The sequence below is a fragment of the Rousettus aegyptiacus genome, unplaced genomic scaffold, assembly GCF_014176215.1.
Source record: "Rousettus aegyptiacus isolate mRouAeg1 unplaced genomic scaffold, mRouAeg1.p scaffold_m13_p_9, whole genome shotgun sequence".
NCBI lineage: Eukaryota > Metazoa > Chordata > Mammalia > Chiroptera > Pteropodidae > Rousettus > Rousettus aegyptiacus.
The window spans coordinates 38,789,027-38,804,822 of record NW_023416312.1 but is presented as its reverse complement, the minus strand read 5'-3'; the positions used below and the strand labels follow the sequence as shown (position 1 = coordinate 38,804,822).

The 15,796-nt window shown below is 39.3% G+C and overlaps 2 pseudogenes; one reads left to right on the top strand and one right to left on the bottom strand.

Moving 5' to 3' along the window:
• Positions 1-1,388: 1,388 nt before the first annotated feature.
• Positions 1,389-1,507, bottom strand: LOC118608289 (annotated as a pseudogene).
• Positions 1,508-9,992: 8,485 nt separating this feature from the next.
• On the top strand, positions 9,993-10,111 carry LOC118608288 (annotated as a pseudogene).
• Positions 10,112-15,796: the final 5,685 nt, after the last annotated feature.

Here is a 15,796-nt window from a genome sequence, read left to right as displayed (position 1 = left end):
CTTATTCTTTCCTTCTTTAATAGTGTCTTTAGAAGAACAAAAGTTTTTAAATTTGAAGTCCAACTTATCCACTATCTTATTTATGGATCATGATTTTAATGTCATATCTAATAAGTCCTTGCCAAACCCTAATTTATAAAGATATTCCCTTATGCTTTTTCTCAAAGTTTCATAATTTTACAGTTTACCTTTAGACCTTTTATCCACTTTGGGTTAGCTTTTACATAAGGGGTCAGGCTTATGTGGAGGTTCATTGTTTAGCATACAATTGAACATTTCTAATGCATAGATATAAGTTTGATTTTTGTGTGCTGACCTTGTATTCTGCTGCCTTGTTAAACTCCCTTATTGGTTTTAGAGGTTTTCTTTTATAAATTCTTTGCGTTTTCATACGTAGACATTTATGTTGACTGCGAGTAAGAATTATTTTACTTTTTACTTTCCAAGCTGCATATAAACTCATTTATTTTTCTTGCCTTATTTCATCAGCTCAGACTTTCAGTGCGATGTTGGTATAGAACTTCATTACATGGTACCTGATCTCAGGGGAAATGCTTTCAGTAATTCAACAGTAAATATAATGTTGGCTGTAGGTTTTTGTTTTTGTTTTCTTTTTGTAAATGTGTTTTATCTGTTTGAGGCAGTACCAGTCTATTCCTACATTTATGAGAGTTTTAATCATGAGTGCATGTTGGACTTTGTCAGAATGCTTTCTTTGCATCGATTGTGATGGTCTTGTGGTTTTTCTTCTTTGTTAATATGGTGGATTACATTGTTTACTTTCCAAATGTTGAACCAGCTTGGCATTCCCATGATCTATTTCTCTTGATCAGGGTGTATTATTCTTTTTAATATGTTGCTGGACGTGATCTGCTAATATTTTCTTCACAATTGTTTTTCATCTATGTCTTTTAGGGGTATTGGACTGTAGATAACTTTTTCAGTAATGTCTTTATCTGGTTTTAGTGTCAAGGTAATCTCAGCCTCATAACATGAGTTGTGGAATTCTGAAGTATTCCTTCCTCTTAAATTTTCTGCAAGAATATGTATACAGTGTAAATTATTCATTCTTTAACTGTTTGGAAAGATTTTCCAATGAAATCACAAGTACCTGGAGATTTTCTTTTTGGAATGTTTTTGACTACAAATTCAATTTATTTAACAGTTATAAGGATATTCACACTGCCTATTTAATCTTAGGGGTATTTCTTTTTTTAATAATTAGTCTATCTTTACCTAAATTGTCCAGATTTCATCATAGAGTCATTTGTACTATTTCATTTTAACTAAACAACAAAAAAAATTTTTTTAGGCCAGGCAACCCTTGGTTGACCTCACAGATTGCAAGGACCTTGTCAGCTTACAACCCCTTACTTTTTTATATTTTATGTCTACAGCACCTGGTCTTCTTGGGTGGTCTTCCATCCAAGTACTAACCAGGCCCGACCCTGCTTAGCTTCTGACATCAGACGGAATCGGGCTTGTTCAGGGTAGCATGGCTGTAGACTTAACTAAACAAACTCTTGATCAGCAAAATCAGAGAATTGGTGAAAAAAATCTAGATAACATGGATTAATGTCTTGTGGCCCAGTGTTGTCTGTCCTTGGCCATTAAGGGTACTGAAAGGGAGAAAAACAAAAACAAAAAACTTCTGACATCCAGGCTAGGACTTGCCATTCTATCATTGGACATTTAAAAAATCTCACAGAATGCCAACTTCAGATGAGGTCATTCTGAGGCCACGATTAAGTGAGACAAAACAAAGGCACATCAAAATTTCTTTTCAAAGCACAGACAAAAGCAAGACCACTGTACAAGCCACCACGCACCCCTTTCTTAGCTTATATGAGTGACTGCCAGTTTTGTTTTTGCTTTCTTTGATTCATTGTTTTTAGCAGTTACATCTTTAAACTCTCTCTAATCTGTTCTCTCTATACAAGAGGGTTATTAAGATACTCAGTGACAGGCATGCTTGCTATTCCTGACAGCATCCAATCCAGATCAAAACTCTGCTTCCTTAAACCCTCACCCAAATCACCTAACACAAACCCAAATCCTTTAATATGCCTTTCCATCACCCTCTTACTTATACTGCCCATCTTTCCCCATTGTGTGCATGTTCCCTCATGGCAACAAATGATAAATCCAACTTGTTCAGTACAAATGTGTTCCTGGTGGTCTTTAGCTAGAAGGCATTGACATACTGTATCACATTAAACTTGATGACAAACCAAAACGAAGAATCAAATATGATTACTACAATAACCCCATATGCTAATATTTATAAAGTAATTTTCAGTTCACAAAGACATTTATTTTGTATGCTTTCAACCAACAATTCCAAGGCCTTGAGACTGAGAAGAGGGCCAACATAATGGTGGTGATCTTGACAATAAAAGAGCGAAAACCAAACATAAAATATATTGAAAATGGATTTCCATGCTAGTGGAACAGGAGAAGAAAAGCAAAGTTGTGTTTTAGACAATGAGTTTGAGATGAGGACCTGACAACCAGGTGATACCCTATGGGCTACAGAAGGCAAGTCCCAAATTCTTCAAGTTCCAGAGCATAGGGCTTCCGAACAAACCATCCCTTTGGACTGTTACCAAACTTTCCCAAGCCCAGTCCCTAGCCTCCACAATGTTTCAACAAGCATAATGAGACTAATGAGACCCTATAAATCTAAATGTGACCTCTGTGTACTTCTATTTTTTTAACTCCTCCCCACCACAACAGACAACACCAACCCACTTAGAGGTTATCCAAACGATCTATATATTCGGAAGTAGAAGGAAAGGTAAAATTCACTCGAGGGAACTGATTACAGAACAGCACTATCTAACAAACAGCACTACCTAACAGAACTCTGCACTGATAGAAATGCTCTGTATTTGCGCTGTGAACAGTACAACAGCTGCTATTCACATGTAGCTCTTGAGCACTTCAAATGTAGCTGGTGAGACTGAGAGACTGAATTTTCAATTTTACTTATTTTTAATCTATTTAAATAGTCACATATGACTAGTGGCTACCATATTAGAGAATGCAGCTCTAGCAGAAGTCTCCTCTCCTACTGGTGGACCAGACTCAATCACGTGTCTTCACCACCAAACGTGACTGCTTGGAAAATTTTAATTCACTTAGAGCCACAGTTCTTCATAAAGTCCCACATACTTCAAACATGCTAATCGAAAGCAATAGTTGCTTTTAGTTTCTTATTTTTACCATTGCCTTCTTTTATTTTTAATAATTGACAGGTATTGCCGATGTATTGCATTGTGCCTATGTGATGAATGCTTCTCAGAGAATTAAGGATCTTTCGAGGGAAGGGCATGAAGGCCCACGTAACTGATCTTAGCATGAATTTGTCCAAGTCGTTTTCATCCTTTCCACTGTGTCGTGTTACCCTGATCCTAGGCCTTAAGCCAAATTCGATAGTTGAATTTTGCTAGAATATGGAGTGAATTCATCCTGTGGTGTCTAACCTGGGGATATAATCACAGCAATTGATGTGGAAAATGTTTTCACAGTCAAAACCAAACTTTCCCCTGCACCGTTAAATCAAATCATTCCTAAAGACTGTTCCTATATCGATTAGTTATTTATTTTCTAAATATGAAGTGAATTTCAGTTCTCTTGCCTACTGGAAAAAAATGCTGCTTACCTTCAGAACAGCATGAACAAATATTCCTCCGCCCCTGATATATTTCTACACCCTATAAGGCATTAGATGATCAGAAAACATATAGAGGCAAATTTTATTTTTGAAACACACACACTTGAGGAAGTATAGCTTTCTGCAAACATCTCAGTTATTATCCCTTTATCACTATCAATGTCTTTCTACTCACTTGTTCAAATGAAGGAGGAAGCTACACTTATATTAAAATTTGTTGCCTGGAACATAAATTCTATTTTGTCCCTTTGTAGATTGTAGCACCTTTGAGATTTCCGGGTTGTGGAGCAGACTGTTGGATATAGGTCTGGGGTCAAAAGAGGACTGTGCATGGGATATGAATTTCAGTGTCTATAGCATTTAGATGGTGACTGCAGTTAAGCAAGTAAACCTTGGGATATTGGGAAGATTACACACCCCCTTCAAGTGATTCACCTTGAATAAAGGGAAGGGCATGAAGGCCCACGTAACTGAGCAGATAAGAAAAGGGCGGACTCTTATGCGGGCTCATAAAATACAAATGTCTTAGGAGTCATGTCCCTAGCTGAATAGGTGATGACATTGAAACTTTGGGTTTTGCTTCAATGTGTTTTTTAAAGACCCCAATTTAGTTTTTGTCATGCACTTATAGAATAGGTACATCTTACTATTTTAACCCTCATAAGGCATCTTTATTTCCAAACTCTGTGGTTGAGACATGCTGAGCACCTTCCTGGAGACCTTATGGATAAACACTTCCCCATCTTCTTCTTTTCCTCTTAAAAAGATGCTTTTCTTTTTCTAGCACATTGATTGACATTTCATCAAAATTCCAGTGTCATCTTTGTGTTGTTTATATATAGACCCCTTCCACAATAGCATACTTTACACTTGTCTGCTGTTTGTGTCTACCACACCTATATCCTTGGGACACCTATTTCTCCTTCATAGGCCATTGTTTATTTAGGTCTCATATCTTTGAACGTGTGCCCTAAGACAGTTAACCTCTCTTTTCTTACAGACTACTGAATCTTTCTCAGGGTCACGAATGAAAGGGAACATAACAGAAGTATTTTGTGTACTAAATCGTAATCACATTTCAGTCCTGCCTCCTTAAGAGAGGCAGAGGATAGAGACAGAATAGCAAAAGATCTAATAGAACCAGAAACAGAAACAGCGGGAGACAGGACAGCCTGACAGACTGGCAGCGGGTTGGACAGACAGAGAAAGGCCAAGAGATGGACAGAGCCAGATATAAGCCCCCTCCCTCCACACACAGAAAAGACAGGTAGACAGGGATACACAGAAAGAAAAGGCAGATCTATAGATAGATGATAGATTGATGATGATGATGATGATGATGACGACGACGACGACAGATAATAGATAGATAGAGACAGAGACAGAGATATAGTGAGACAGAGAGCAACAGAGAGACAGGGACATGTACAAATGAGGACAGACAAGGGCAGTTACCAATAGAGACAGGGAGACAGGCAGAGGCTGACAGACACAAGTAGGGAGGACAGAGACAGACAGACTGTGAGGCAGAGACAGTAAAATACAAACAGAAAGAGAGAGACACACAGAAAGAGAGGTAGAGGTAGTGACATAGGGGGCATGTGTGTGTGTGTGAGAGAGAGACAGACAGACAGACAGACAGACTGAGACAGATACAGACAGAAACAGAAAGAGAAAGACAGAGACAGACAAAAAGAAAAAGAGGGACAGAGCCACAGAGAGATACAGGTAAAAACAGGCATAGTCAGAAGCCATAGAGAGACAGAGACAGAAAGATAGAGACCCAGACAGACAGACAGACGTAGATCGACAGAGATAGAAACAGAAAGAGATGATAAGACAGAGACAAAGAGTGACAAAGATAGACAGAAAGAGACAGAGGTAGACAAAGACAGGTGGACAGAGATAGACAAGGATGCAGACAGAGACAATAGAGACAGAGCTTCCCACATTAACACTCACTTTGTTTTACAGCTTCCCGATAAAGGAATGGGGAGAAGGGGAGGAAGGACAAGATGTATGGTCATGGAAATGCTACAGGAAACAATCAGACTAAGTGACTAAGTGACTACAAACTAAATGGCACGCCAAAGGATGGGTACCTTTATGAGATGCCATGCAGTCTTTGACAATGATGAGGATTTATCCCTGTCTCTGTCTTTCTCTCTTTGTGTATCTGTCACAGTCTCTCTGTCATTCCCAATCTCTGTCTCTATTGTCTCTGTCTGCATCCTTGTCTATCTCTGTCCATCTGTCTTTGTCTACCTCTGTCTCTTTCTGTCTATCTTTGTCACTCTTTGTCTCTGTCTTATCATCTCTTTCTGTTTCTATCTCTGTCGATCTACGTCTGTCTGTCTGTCTGGGTCTCTATCTTTCTGTCTCTGTCTCTCTATGGCTTCTGACTATGCCTGTTTTTACCTGTATCTCTCTGTGGCTCTGTCCCTCTTTTTCTTTTTGTCTGTCTCTGTCTTTCTCTTTCTGTTTCTGTCTGTATCTGTCTCAGTCTGTCTGTCTGTCTGTCTGTCTCTCTCTCACACACACACACATGCCCCCTATGTCACTACCTCTACCTCTCTTTCTGTGTGTCTCTCTCTTTCTGTTTGTATTTTACTGTCTCTGCCTCACAGTCTGTCTGTCTCTGTCCTCCCTACTTGTGTCTGTCAGCCTCTGCCTGTCTCCCTGTCTCTATTGGTAACTGCCCTTGTCTGTCCTCATTTGTACATGTCCCTGTCTCTCTGTTGCTCTCTGTCTCACTATATCTCTGTCTCTGTCTCTATCTATCTATTATCTGTCGTCGTCGTCGTCATCATCATCATCATCATCATCATCAATCTATCATCTATCTATAGATCTGCCTTTTCTTTCTGTGTATCCCTGTCTACCTGTCTTTTCTGTGTGTGGAGGGAGGGGGCTTATATCTGGCTCTGTCCATCTCTTGGCCTTTCTCTGTCTGTCCAACCCGCTGCCAGTCTGTCAGGCTGTCCTGTCTCCCGCTGTTTCTGTTTCTGGTTCTATTAGATCTTTTGCTATTCTGTCTCTATCCTCTGCCTGTCTTAAGGAGGCAGGACTGAAATGTGATTACGATTTAGTACACAAAATACTTCTGTTATGTTCCCTTTCATTCGTGACCCTGAGAAAGATTCAGTAGTCTGTAAGAAAAGAGAGGTTAACTGTCTTAGGGCACACGTTCAAAGATATGAGACCTAAATAAACAATGGCCTATGAAGGAGAAATAGGTGTCCCAAGGATATAGGTGTGGTAGACACAAACAGCAGACAAGTGTAAAGTATGCTATTGTGGAAGGGGTCTATATATAAACAACACAAAGATGACACTGGAATTTTGATGAAATGTCAATCAATGTGCTAGAAAAAGAAAAGCATCTTTTTAAGAGGAAAAGAAGAAGATGGGGAAGTGTTTATCCATAAGGTCTCCAGGAAGGTGCTCAGCATGTCTCAACCACAGAGTTGGAAATAAAGATGCCTTATGAGGGTTAAAATAGTAAGATGTACCTATTCTATAAGTGCATGACAAAAACTAAATTGGGGTCTTTAAAAAACACATTGAAGCAAAACCCAAAGTTTCAATGTCATCACCTATTCAGCTAGGGACATGACTCCTAAGACATTTGTATTTTATGAGCCCGCATAAGAGTCCGCCCTTTTCTTATCTGCTCAGTTACGTGGGCCTTCATGCCCTTCCCTTTATTCAAGGCGAATCACTTGAAGGGGGTGTGTAATCTTCCCAATATCCCAAGGTTTACTTGCTTAACTGCAGTCACCATCTAAATGCTATAGACACTGAAATTCATATCCCATGCACAGTCCTCTTTTGACCCCAGACCTATATCCAACAGTCTGCTCCACAACCCGGAAATCTCAAAGGTGCTACAATCTACAAAGGGACAAAATAGAATTTATGTTCCAGGCAACAAATTTTAATATAAGTGTAGCTTCCTCCTTCATTTGAACAAGTGAGTAGAAAGACATTGATAGTGATAAAGGGATAATAACTGAGATGTTTGCAGAAAGCTATACTTCCTCAAGTGTGTGTGTTTCAAAAATAAAATTTGCCTCTATATGTTTTCTGATCATCTAATGCCTTATAGGGTGTAGAAATATATCAGGGGCGGAGGAATATTTGTTCATGCTGTTCTGAAGGTAAGCAGCATTTTTTTCCAGTAGGCAAGAGAACTGAAATTCACTTCATATTTAGAAAATAAATAACTAATCGATATAGGAACAGTCTTTAGGAATGATTTGATTTAACGGTGCAGGGGAAAGTTTGGTTTTGACTGTGAAAACATTTTCCACATCAATTGCTGTGATTATATCCCCAGGTTAGACACCACAGGATGAATTCACTCCATATTCTAGCAAAATTCAACTATCGAATTTGGCTTAAGGCCTAGGATCAGGGTAACACGACACAGTGGAAAGGATGAAAACGACTTGGACAAATTCATGCTAAGATCAGTTACGTGGGCCTTCATGCCCTTCCCTCGAAAGATCCTTAATTCTCTGAGAAGCATTCATCACATAGGCACAATGCAATACATCGGCAATACCTGTCAATTATTAAAAATAAAAGAAGGCAATGGTAAAATAAGAAACTAAAAGCAACTATTGCTTTCGATTAGCATGTTTGAAGTATGTGGGACTTTATGAAGAACTGTGGCTCTAAGTGAATTAAAATTTTCCAAGCAGTCACGTTTGGTGGTGAAGACACGTGATTGAGTCTGGTCCACCAGTAGGAGAGGAGACTTCTGCTAGAGCTGCATTCTCTAATATGGTAGCCACTAGTCATATGTGACTATTTAAATAGATTAAAAATAAGTAAAATTGAAAATTCAGTCTCTCAGTCTCACCAGCTACATTTGAAGTGCTCAAGAGCTACATGTGAATAGCAGCTGTTGTACTGTTCACAGCGCAAATACAGAGCATTTCTATCAGTGCAGAGTTCTGTTAGGTAGTGCTGTTTGTTAGATAGTGCTGTTCTGTAATCAGTTCCCTCGAGTGAATTTTACCTTTCCTTCTACTTCCGAATATATAGATCGTTTGGATAACCTCTAAGTGGGTTGGTGTTGTCTGTTGTGGTGGGGAGGAGTTAAAAAAATAGAAGTACACAGAGGTCACATTTAGATTTATAGGGTCTCATTAGTCTCATTATGCTTGTTGAAACATTGTGGAGGCTAGGGACTGGGCTTGGGAAAGTTTGGTAACAGTCCAAAGGGATGGTTTGTTCGGAAGCCCTATGCTCTGGAACTTGAAGAATTTGGGACTTGCCTTCTGTAGCCCATAGGGTATCACCTGGTTGTCAGGTCCTCATCTCAAACTCATTGTCTAAAACACAACTTTGCTTTTCTTCTCCTGTTCCACTAGCATGGAAATCCATTTTCAATATATTTTATGTTTGGTTTTCGCTCTTTTTATTGTCAAGATCACCACCATTATGTTGGCCCTCTTCTCAGTCTCAAGGCCTTGGAATTGTTGGTTGAAAGCATACAAAATAAATGTCTTTGTGAACTGAAAATTACTTTATAAATATTAGCATATGGGGTTATTGTAGTAATCATATTTGATTCTTCGTTTTGGTTTGTCATCAAGTTTAATGTGATACAGTATGTCAATGCCTTCTAGCTAAAGACCACCAGGAACACATTTGTACTGAACAAGTTGGATTTATCATTTGTTGCCATGAGGGAACATGCACACAATGGGGAAAGATGGGCAGTATAAGTAAGAGGGTGATGGAAAGGCATATTAAAGGATTTGGGTTTGTGTTAGGTGATTTGGGTGAGGGTTTAAGGAAGCAGAGTTTTGATCTGGATTGGATGCTGTCAGGAATAGCAAGCATGCCTGTCACTGAGTATCTTAATAACCCTCTTGTATAGAGAGAACAGATTAGAGAGAGTTTAAAGATGTAACTGCTAAAAACAATGAATCAAAGAAAGCAAAAACAAAACTGGCAGTCACTCATATAAGCTAAGAAAGGGGTGCGTGGTGGCTTGTACAGTGGTCTTGCTTTTGTCTGTGCTTTGAAAAGAAATTTTGATGTGCCTTTGTTTTGTCTCACTTAATCGTGGCCTCAGAATGACCTCATCTGAAGTTGGCATTCTGTGAGATTTTTTAAATGTCCAATGATAGAATGGCAAGTCCTAGCCTGGATGTCAGAAGTTTTTGTTTTTGTTTTTCTCCCTTTCAGTACCCTTAATGGCCAAGGACAGACAACACTGGGCCACAAGACATTAATCCATGTTATCTAGATTTTTTTCACCAATTCTCTGATTTTGCTGATCAAGAGTTTGTTTAGTTAAGTCTACAGCCATGCTACCCTGAACAAGCCCGATTCCGTCTGATGTCAGAAGCTAAGCAGGGTCGGGCCTGGTTAGTACTTGGATGGAAGACCACCCAAGAAGACCAGGTGCTGTAGACATAAAATATAAAAAAGTAAGGGGTTGTAAGCTGACAAGGTCCTTGCAATCTGTGAGGTCAACCAAGGGTTGCCTGGCCTAAAAAAATTTTTTTTGTTGTTTAGTTAAAATGAAATAGTACAAATGACTCTATGATGAAATCTGGACAATTTAGGTAAAGATAGACTAATTATTAAAAAAAGAAATACCCCTAAGATTAAATAGGCAGTGTGAATATCCTTATAACTGTTAAATAAATTGAATTTGTAGTCAAAAACATTCCAAAAAGAAAATCTCCAGGTACTTGTGATTTCATTGGAAAATCTTTCCAAACAGTTAAAGAATGAATAATTTACACTGTATACATATTCTTGCAGAAAATTTAAGAGGAAGGAATACTTCAGAATTCCACAACTCATGTTATGAGGCTGAGATTACCTTGACACTAAAACCAGATAAAGACATTACTGAAAAAGTTATCTACAGTCCAATACCCCTAAAAGACATAGATGAAAAACAATTGTGAAGAAAATATTAGCAGATCACGTCCAGCAACATATTAAAAAGAATAATACACCCTGATCAAGAGAAATAGATCATGGGAATGCCAAGCTGGTTCAACATTTGGAAAGTAAACAATGTAATCCACCATATTAACAAAGAAGAAAAACCACAAGACCATCACAATCGATGCAAAGAAAGCATTCTGACAAAGTCCAACATGCACTCATGATTAAAACTCTCATAAATGTAGGAATAGACTGGTACTGCCTCAAACAGATAAAACACATTTACAAAAAGAAAACAAAAACAAAACCTACAGCCAACATTATATTTACTGTTGAATTACTGAAAGCATTTCCCCTGAGATCAGGTACCATGTAATGAAGTTCTATACCAACATCGCACTGAAAGTCTGAGCTGATGAAATAAGGCAAGAAAAATAAATGAGTTTATATGCAGCTTGGAAAGTAAAAAGTAAAATAATTCTTACTCGCAGTCAACATAAATGTCTACGTATGAAAACGCAAAGAATTTATAAAAGAAAACCTCTAAAACCAATAAGGGAGTTTAACAAGGCAGCAGAATACAAGGTCAGCACACAAAAATCAAACTTATATCTATGCATTAGAAATGTTCAATTGTATGCTAAACAATGAACCTCCACATAAGCCTGACCCCTTATGTAAAAGCTAACCCAAAGTGGATAAAAGGTCTAAAGGTAAACTGTAAAATTATGAAACTTTGAGAAAAAGCATAAGGGAATATCTTTATAAATTAGGGTTTGGCAAGGACTTATTAGATATGACATTAAAATCATGATCCATAAATAAGATAGTGGATAAGTTGGACTTCAAATTTAAAAACTTTTGTTCTTCTAAAGACACTATTAAAGAAGGAAAGAATAAGCTACAGCCCAGGAAATGTTTGCAACTCAAATATCTGAAACAGGATTTGTATTCATAATATATAAAGAACTCTTGGTACAAATTGGTAGTTACAAAATAGTCATGGGGATGTGAAGTATAGCATAAGGAATATAGTCAATAATATTGTAATAACCATGTATGGTGTCAGATGGGTACTCGAGCTATTGAGGTGATCACTTTGCAAGCTATGTAAATGTCTAATCACTATGTTGTACACCCGAAACTAATATAATATGGTATGCCAACCGTAATTGAAGAAAATTATTTAAAAAATAAATCTCAAAAAAAAGCAAATGAAAGAGAAACAGAAAAACAACTCTCAGAACTCTGTAAGTGAATGAACAACCTAGTTGTAATGTGAGCAACAGACACTGCGACTTCAAGAAAGATGATATAAGGATGGCACACAAGCACATGAACAGTGTTCAACATCATTAGCTATTAGGAAATCCAAACAAATCTGAGATACTAATACACACCTATTCAGATGGCTAAAATTATATACACACACTTACACACACTCCCCCTCCACCCACACACACACACCTCATCAAGTGCTGGGGATGATGTGGAGCGATTGGAACTCTCAGACATTGCTGATGTGAATGCTAAAAGTTGGAACCACTTTTAGCAATAAATAAATTTGGAAGACAGTGGTTTGGCAATTTCTTCCAAATTTATCTGTCTGTCTATCTATCTATCTATCTATCTATCTATCTATCTATTTAAAAGCTATATATATATATATATATATATATATATATATATTTATTTTCCAATTACACTTGGCATACATTATATCATATCATATTATACAATATCATGTTATGTTATGTTTTATATTATATTAATTATATCATATTATATGTAAATATTATATTAGGTGTAGTTTCATGTGTAAAACATAGTGATTAGACATTTATATAACTTATGAAGCGATCGCCCTGATAGATCTAGTACTCATCTGACAGCATACATATTTATCACAATATTCCTTATGCTATACTTTACATCCTCTTGACTATTTGGTAACTACCAATTTATACTTCTTAATCCCTTCCCCTTTTTCACCCATCCCCACCTGCCCCCATCTGGCAACCAACAAACTGTTCTCTGAATCTATGAGTTTGTTCCTGTTTTGTTTGTTTATTTTGTTCTTTAGGTTCCACGTGTAGGTGAAATCACGTGACATTTGCCTTTCTCTGTCTGACTTATTTCACATAGCCTAACATCCTAGAGGACCATCGTTGTTGTTGCAGATGGCAATATTTCATTTTTTTTAATGGCTGAGTAATATTTCATTGTATATATGTACCACTTCATTAACCATTCATCTATTGATGGGCACTTAGATTGCTTCCATATCTTGGCTATTGTAAATAATGCTACAATGGACATAAGAATGCACATGTCTTCTGAATGTATTTTGGATATATCTTGTTTGGGACTCTCAGCACTTCCTGGGCTTGGATGTCTATTTCCTTTTCCTGCTTAGGTAAGTTTTCCATCATTATTTCTTCAAATAGGCTTTCAATTCCTTGCTCGCTCTCTCTTCTCCTTCTGGTACCCTTATGCTGCGAGCGTTGGTATATGTGTGACGTTGTTTCAGAGGCCCCTTAAACTATCCTCAATTTTTTGAATTTGTCGTTGTTATTGCTGTTCTGTTTGGGTGTTTTCTGCTACTTTATCTTCTAAATCGCTGATTCGATCCTCTGCTTCATCTAATCTATTGTTGATTCCCTATAATGTATTCTTCATTTCGGTTATTGTATTCTTCACACCTGACTGGCTTTTTCATGTTTTCTGTCTCTTTGTTAAAGTGCTCAGTGAGTTCATCTCTTCTTCCCCTAAGTTAATTGAGCATCCTTATAACCAGTGTTTTGAACTCTGCATCTGGTAGATTGCTTGTCTCCATTTTGTTTAGTTCTTTTTCTGGAGCTTTGTTTGTTGTTTCATTTGGGACATGTGTCTTTGTCTCCTGATTTTGGCCACTTCTCTGTATTTGTTTCTATGCATTAGGTAGGGCTGCTATGACTCCCAGTCTTAGAAGAGTGGCCTTATGTAGTAGGTGTCCTGTGAGGCCCAGTGGCGCAGTCTCCCTGATCGCCTGAGCCAGGTGCTCCAGGTGTGTCCCTTGTATGGGTTGTGTGTGCCCTCTTGCTGTAGTTGTGCCTTGGTTGCTGTTTGCATGTCAAGGGATTGACCCTCAGGCTGATTGTTTGTGAGGACTGGCTGTTGACTATAGTGGAGGAGCTGTTGTGCAGGGGCTGACCCCACAGGGAAGGATTTGCTTTAAACAGGGCTCTGGTGCTTTCCCAGTCTGCCCCTTGGGTGTGTCATCCTCGGATGCAGCCCCTTGGTGCTGCGTCCAAAGCCAGCCACTGGGCGTGCTGGCCCTGGGACCTCCTGGGACGGACCCTGCCTCAGGCCAAGTTCAGTCGCAGCCTGTACCCTGTCCGGGGCTACCTGGCATGAGCCACCAAGTAATCTTCAGATAGCCTCCACCCACACTGTGCTTGGGAGGGGCCTCTAGAGGGTAAGCCTCGAACTGAGGCTTACTGCCGCTAGCGCCGGACTCGGGGCTGCACAGCATGAGGTTAAGGGCACATGCCAGGCCAGATGATGTGTGTTTGGGTTTTGTGAACCTTTGAGAGATTTTTAGGGAAGTCCGCAGCATGAACCGAAACAGACTGTTTGTATGGAAAAGCCACTGGAAGTGGCTTGGGTGGGCCTGCAAGTTGGGTAGGGTGGGGGTCTCAGGATTTCACCAGGGCTGGGTGACCAGTGTTAGTCAGGTTGATGGAGACTCAGATATCGAGGCGGCCTGATCACTGTATGTGGAGGGGGAGGGCTCAACAAAAGAACAGTGGCCTCTTCCAGCACTTCTGTCTGGAAGAAGGCTGCCCTTCCAGCCCTCGCCCTGAAGCCAGACAATTCAGTTCCTCTGTGTATGGCCCTGGCACCTTTTGAGCTGCTGCCCCAGCACTGGATCTCAGAGCGAATGAGTTCTTCAGCAGGTTCATCTGTGCACTGGCCCTTTAAGAGAAAGGCCTGGGACTCCCGCAGCCCTGGTTCTCACTCAGACACAATCTCCACTGATTTTCACATCCAGATGTCGTGGGGACTTCTCTTCCAGGCGCTGGAACCCTGGGCTCGGGAGCCTGCTGTGGGGCTGGGACACCTCACTCCGCAGCTGAGAGATCCCTCCTGATTTTTAACTACCACATGCGAGTGTGGGGCCAGCCTGTTCCTCATCTCCACCTTTCCACCAGTCTCGAGGTGGCTTCTTCCATATGTTCTTAGTCGTAGGACTTTTGCTCAACTAGACATCAGGTGATTCTCAATGATGGTGGTTGTGTGTTTCGGTTGTAATTTTGGTGTGGCTGTGAGCAGAGGCAAGCACAGCATTTACTTACTCTGCCACCTCGACTGGAAATCCTTCTTCCAAACTAAACCTACACTTCCCATGATCCAGCAATCCAACTGCTGGGTATCTAACCTAAAAAATTAAAAACTTATTTTTACTAAAAAACCTGTATGCAAATGTTTATGACAGGTCTATGCATATTTCACAAACACTGTCTTTCAACAGATAAATGGATAAAACAAACCATGGTACATTCATACGTTTAAATTGAATGAACTGTTGATGCATGCAACAACTTGGATAGATTACAAGGTTCACTATAATTTCATTTATATAACATTCTCAAAATGACAAAATTATACTGATGGAAAATAGATTGGTGGTTGCCGAGATTTGGGGCCAAGGTAGTGGTGTGATGGAACAGTTCCATATCCTGGTTATGGTGATGGTTACACTAACCTATACCTTTGTTAAACCTCATACAACTATGCAAAAAAAAAAGCATGCATTTTACAGTGTAATAATTTGAAAAGAAATATTTTTAATGGTTAAATTTTTAAAGTGCACTGTACCACTACGCACCTATTGGAATGGCTAAAGTTTAAAATGCTGATTTTATCAAGTCCTGGCAAGGATGTGGAGGAACTAAAACTTAAACTGCTGACGGGACTGTAAAATGGCAGGACTACATTGTAAAAGTGTTTGGCAATCAGTTTTAGTCCATCGAGGCTGCTGTAACAAAATAGCTCAGACTGGGTGGCTGATAGACAACAGAAATGTATTCTTACAGTTCTGGGGACCAGGAAGTCTAAGATAAAAGAGCCAGCATGGTCGCGGTTTGGTGAGGGCCCTCTTCCTGGTTGGTGCCAGGCACATTCTCACCGCGTTCTCACATCATGGAAGGGGTGAGC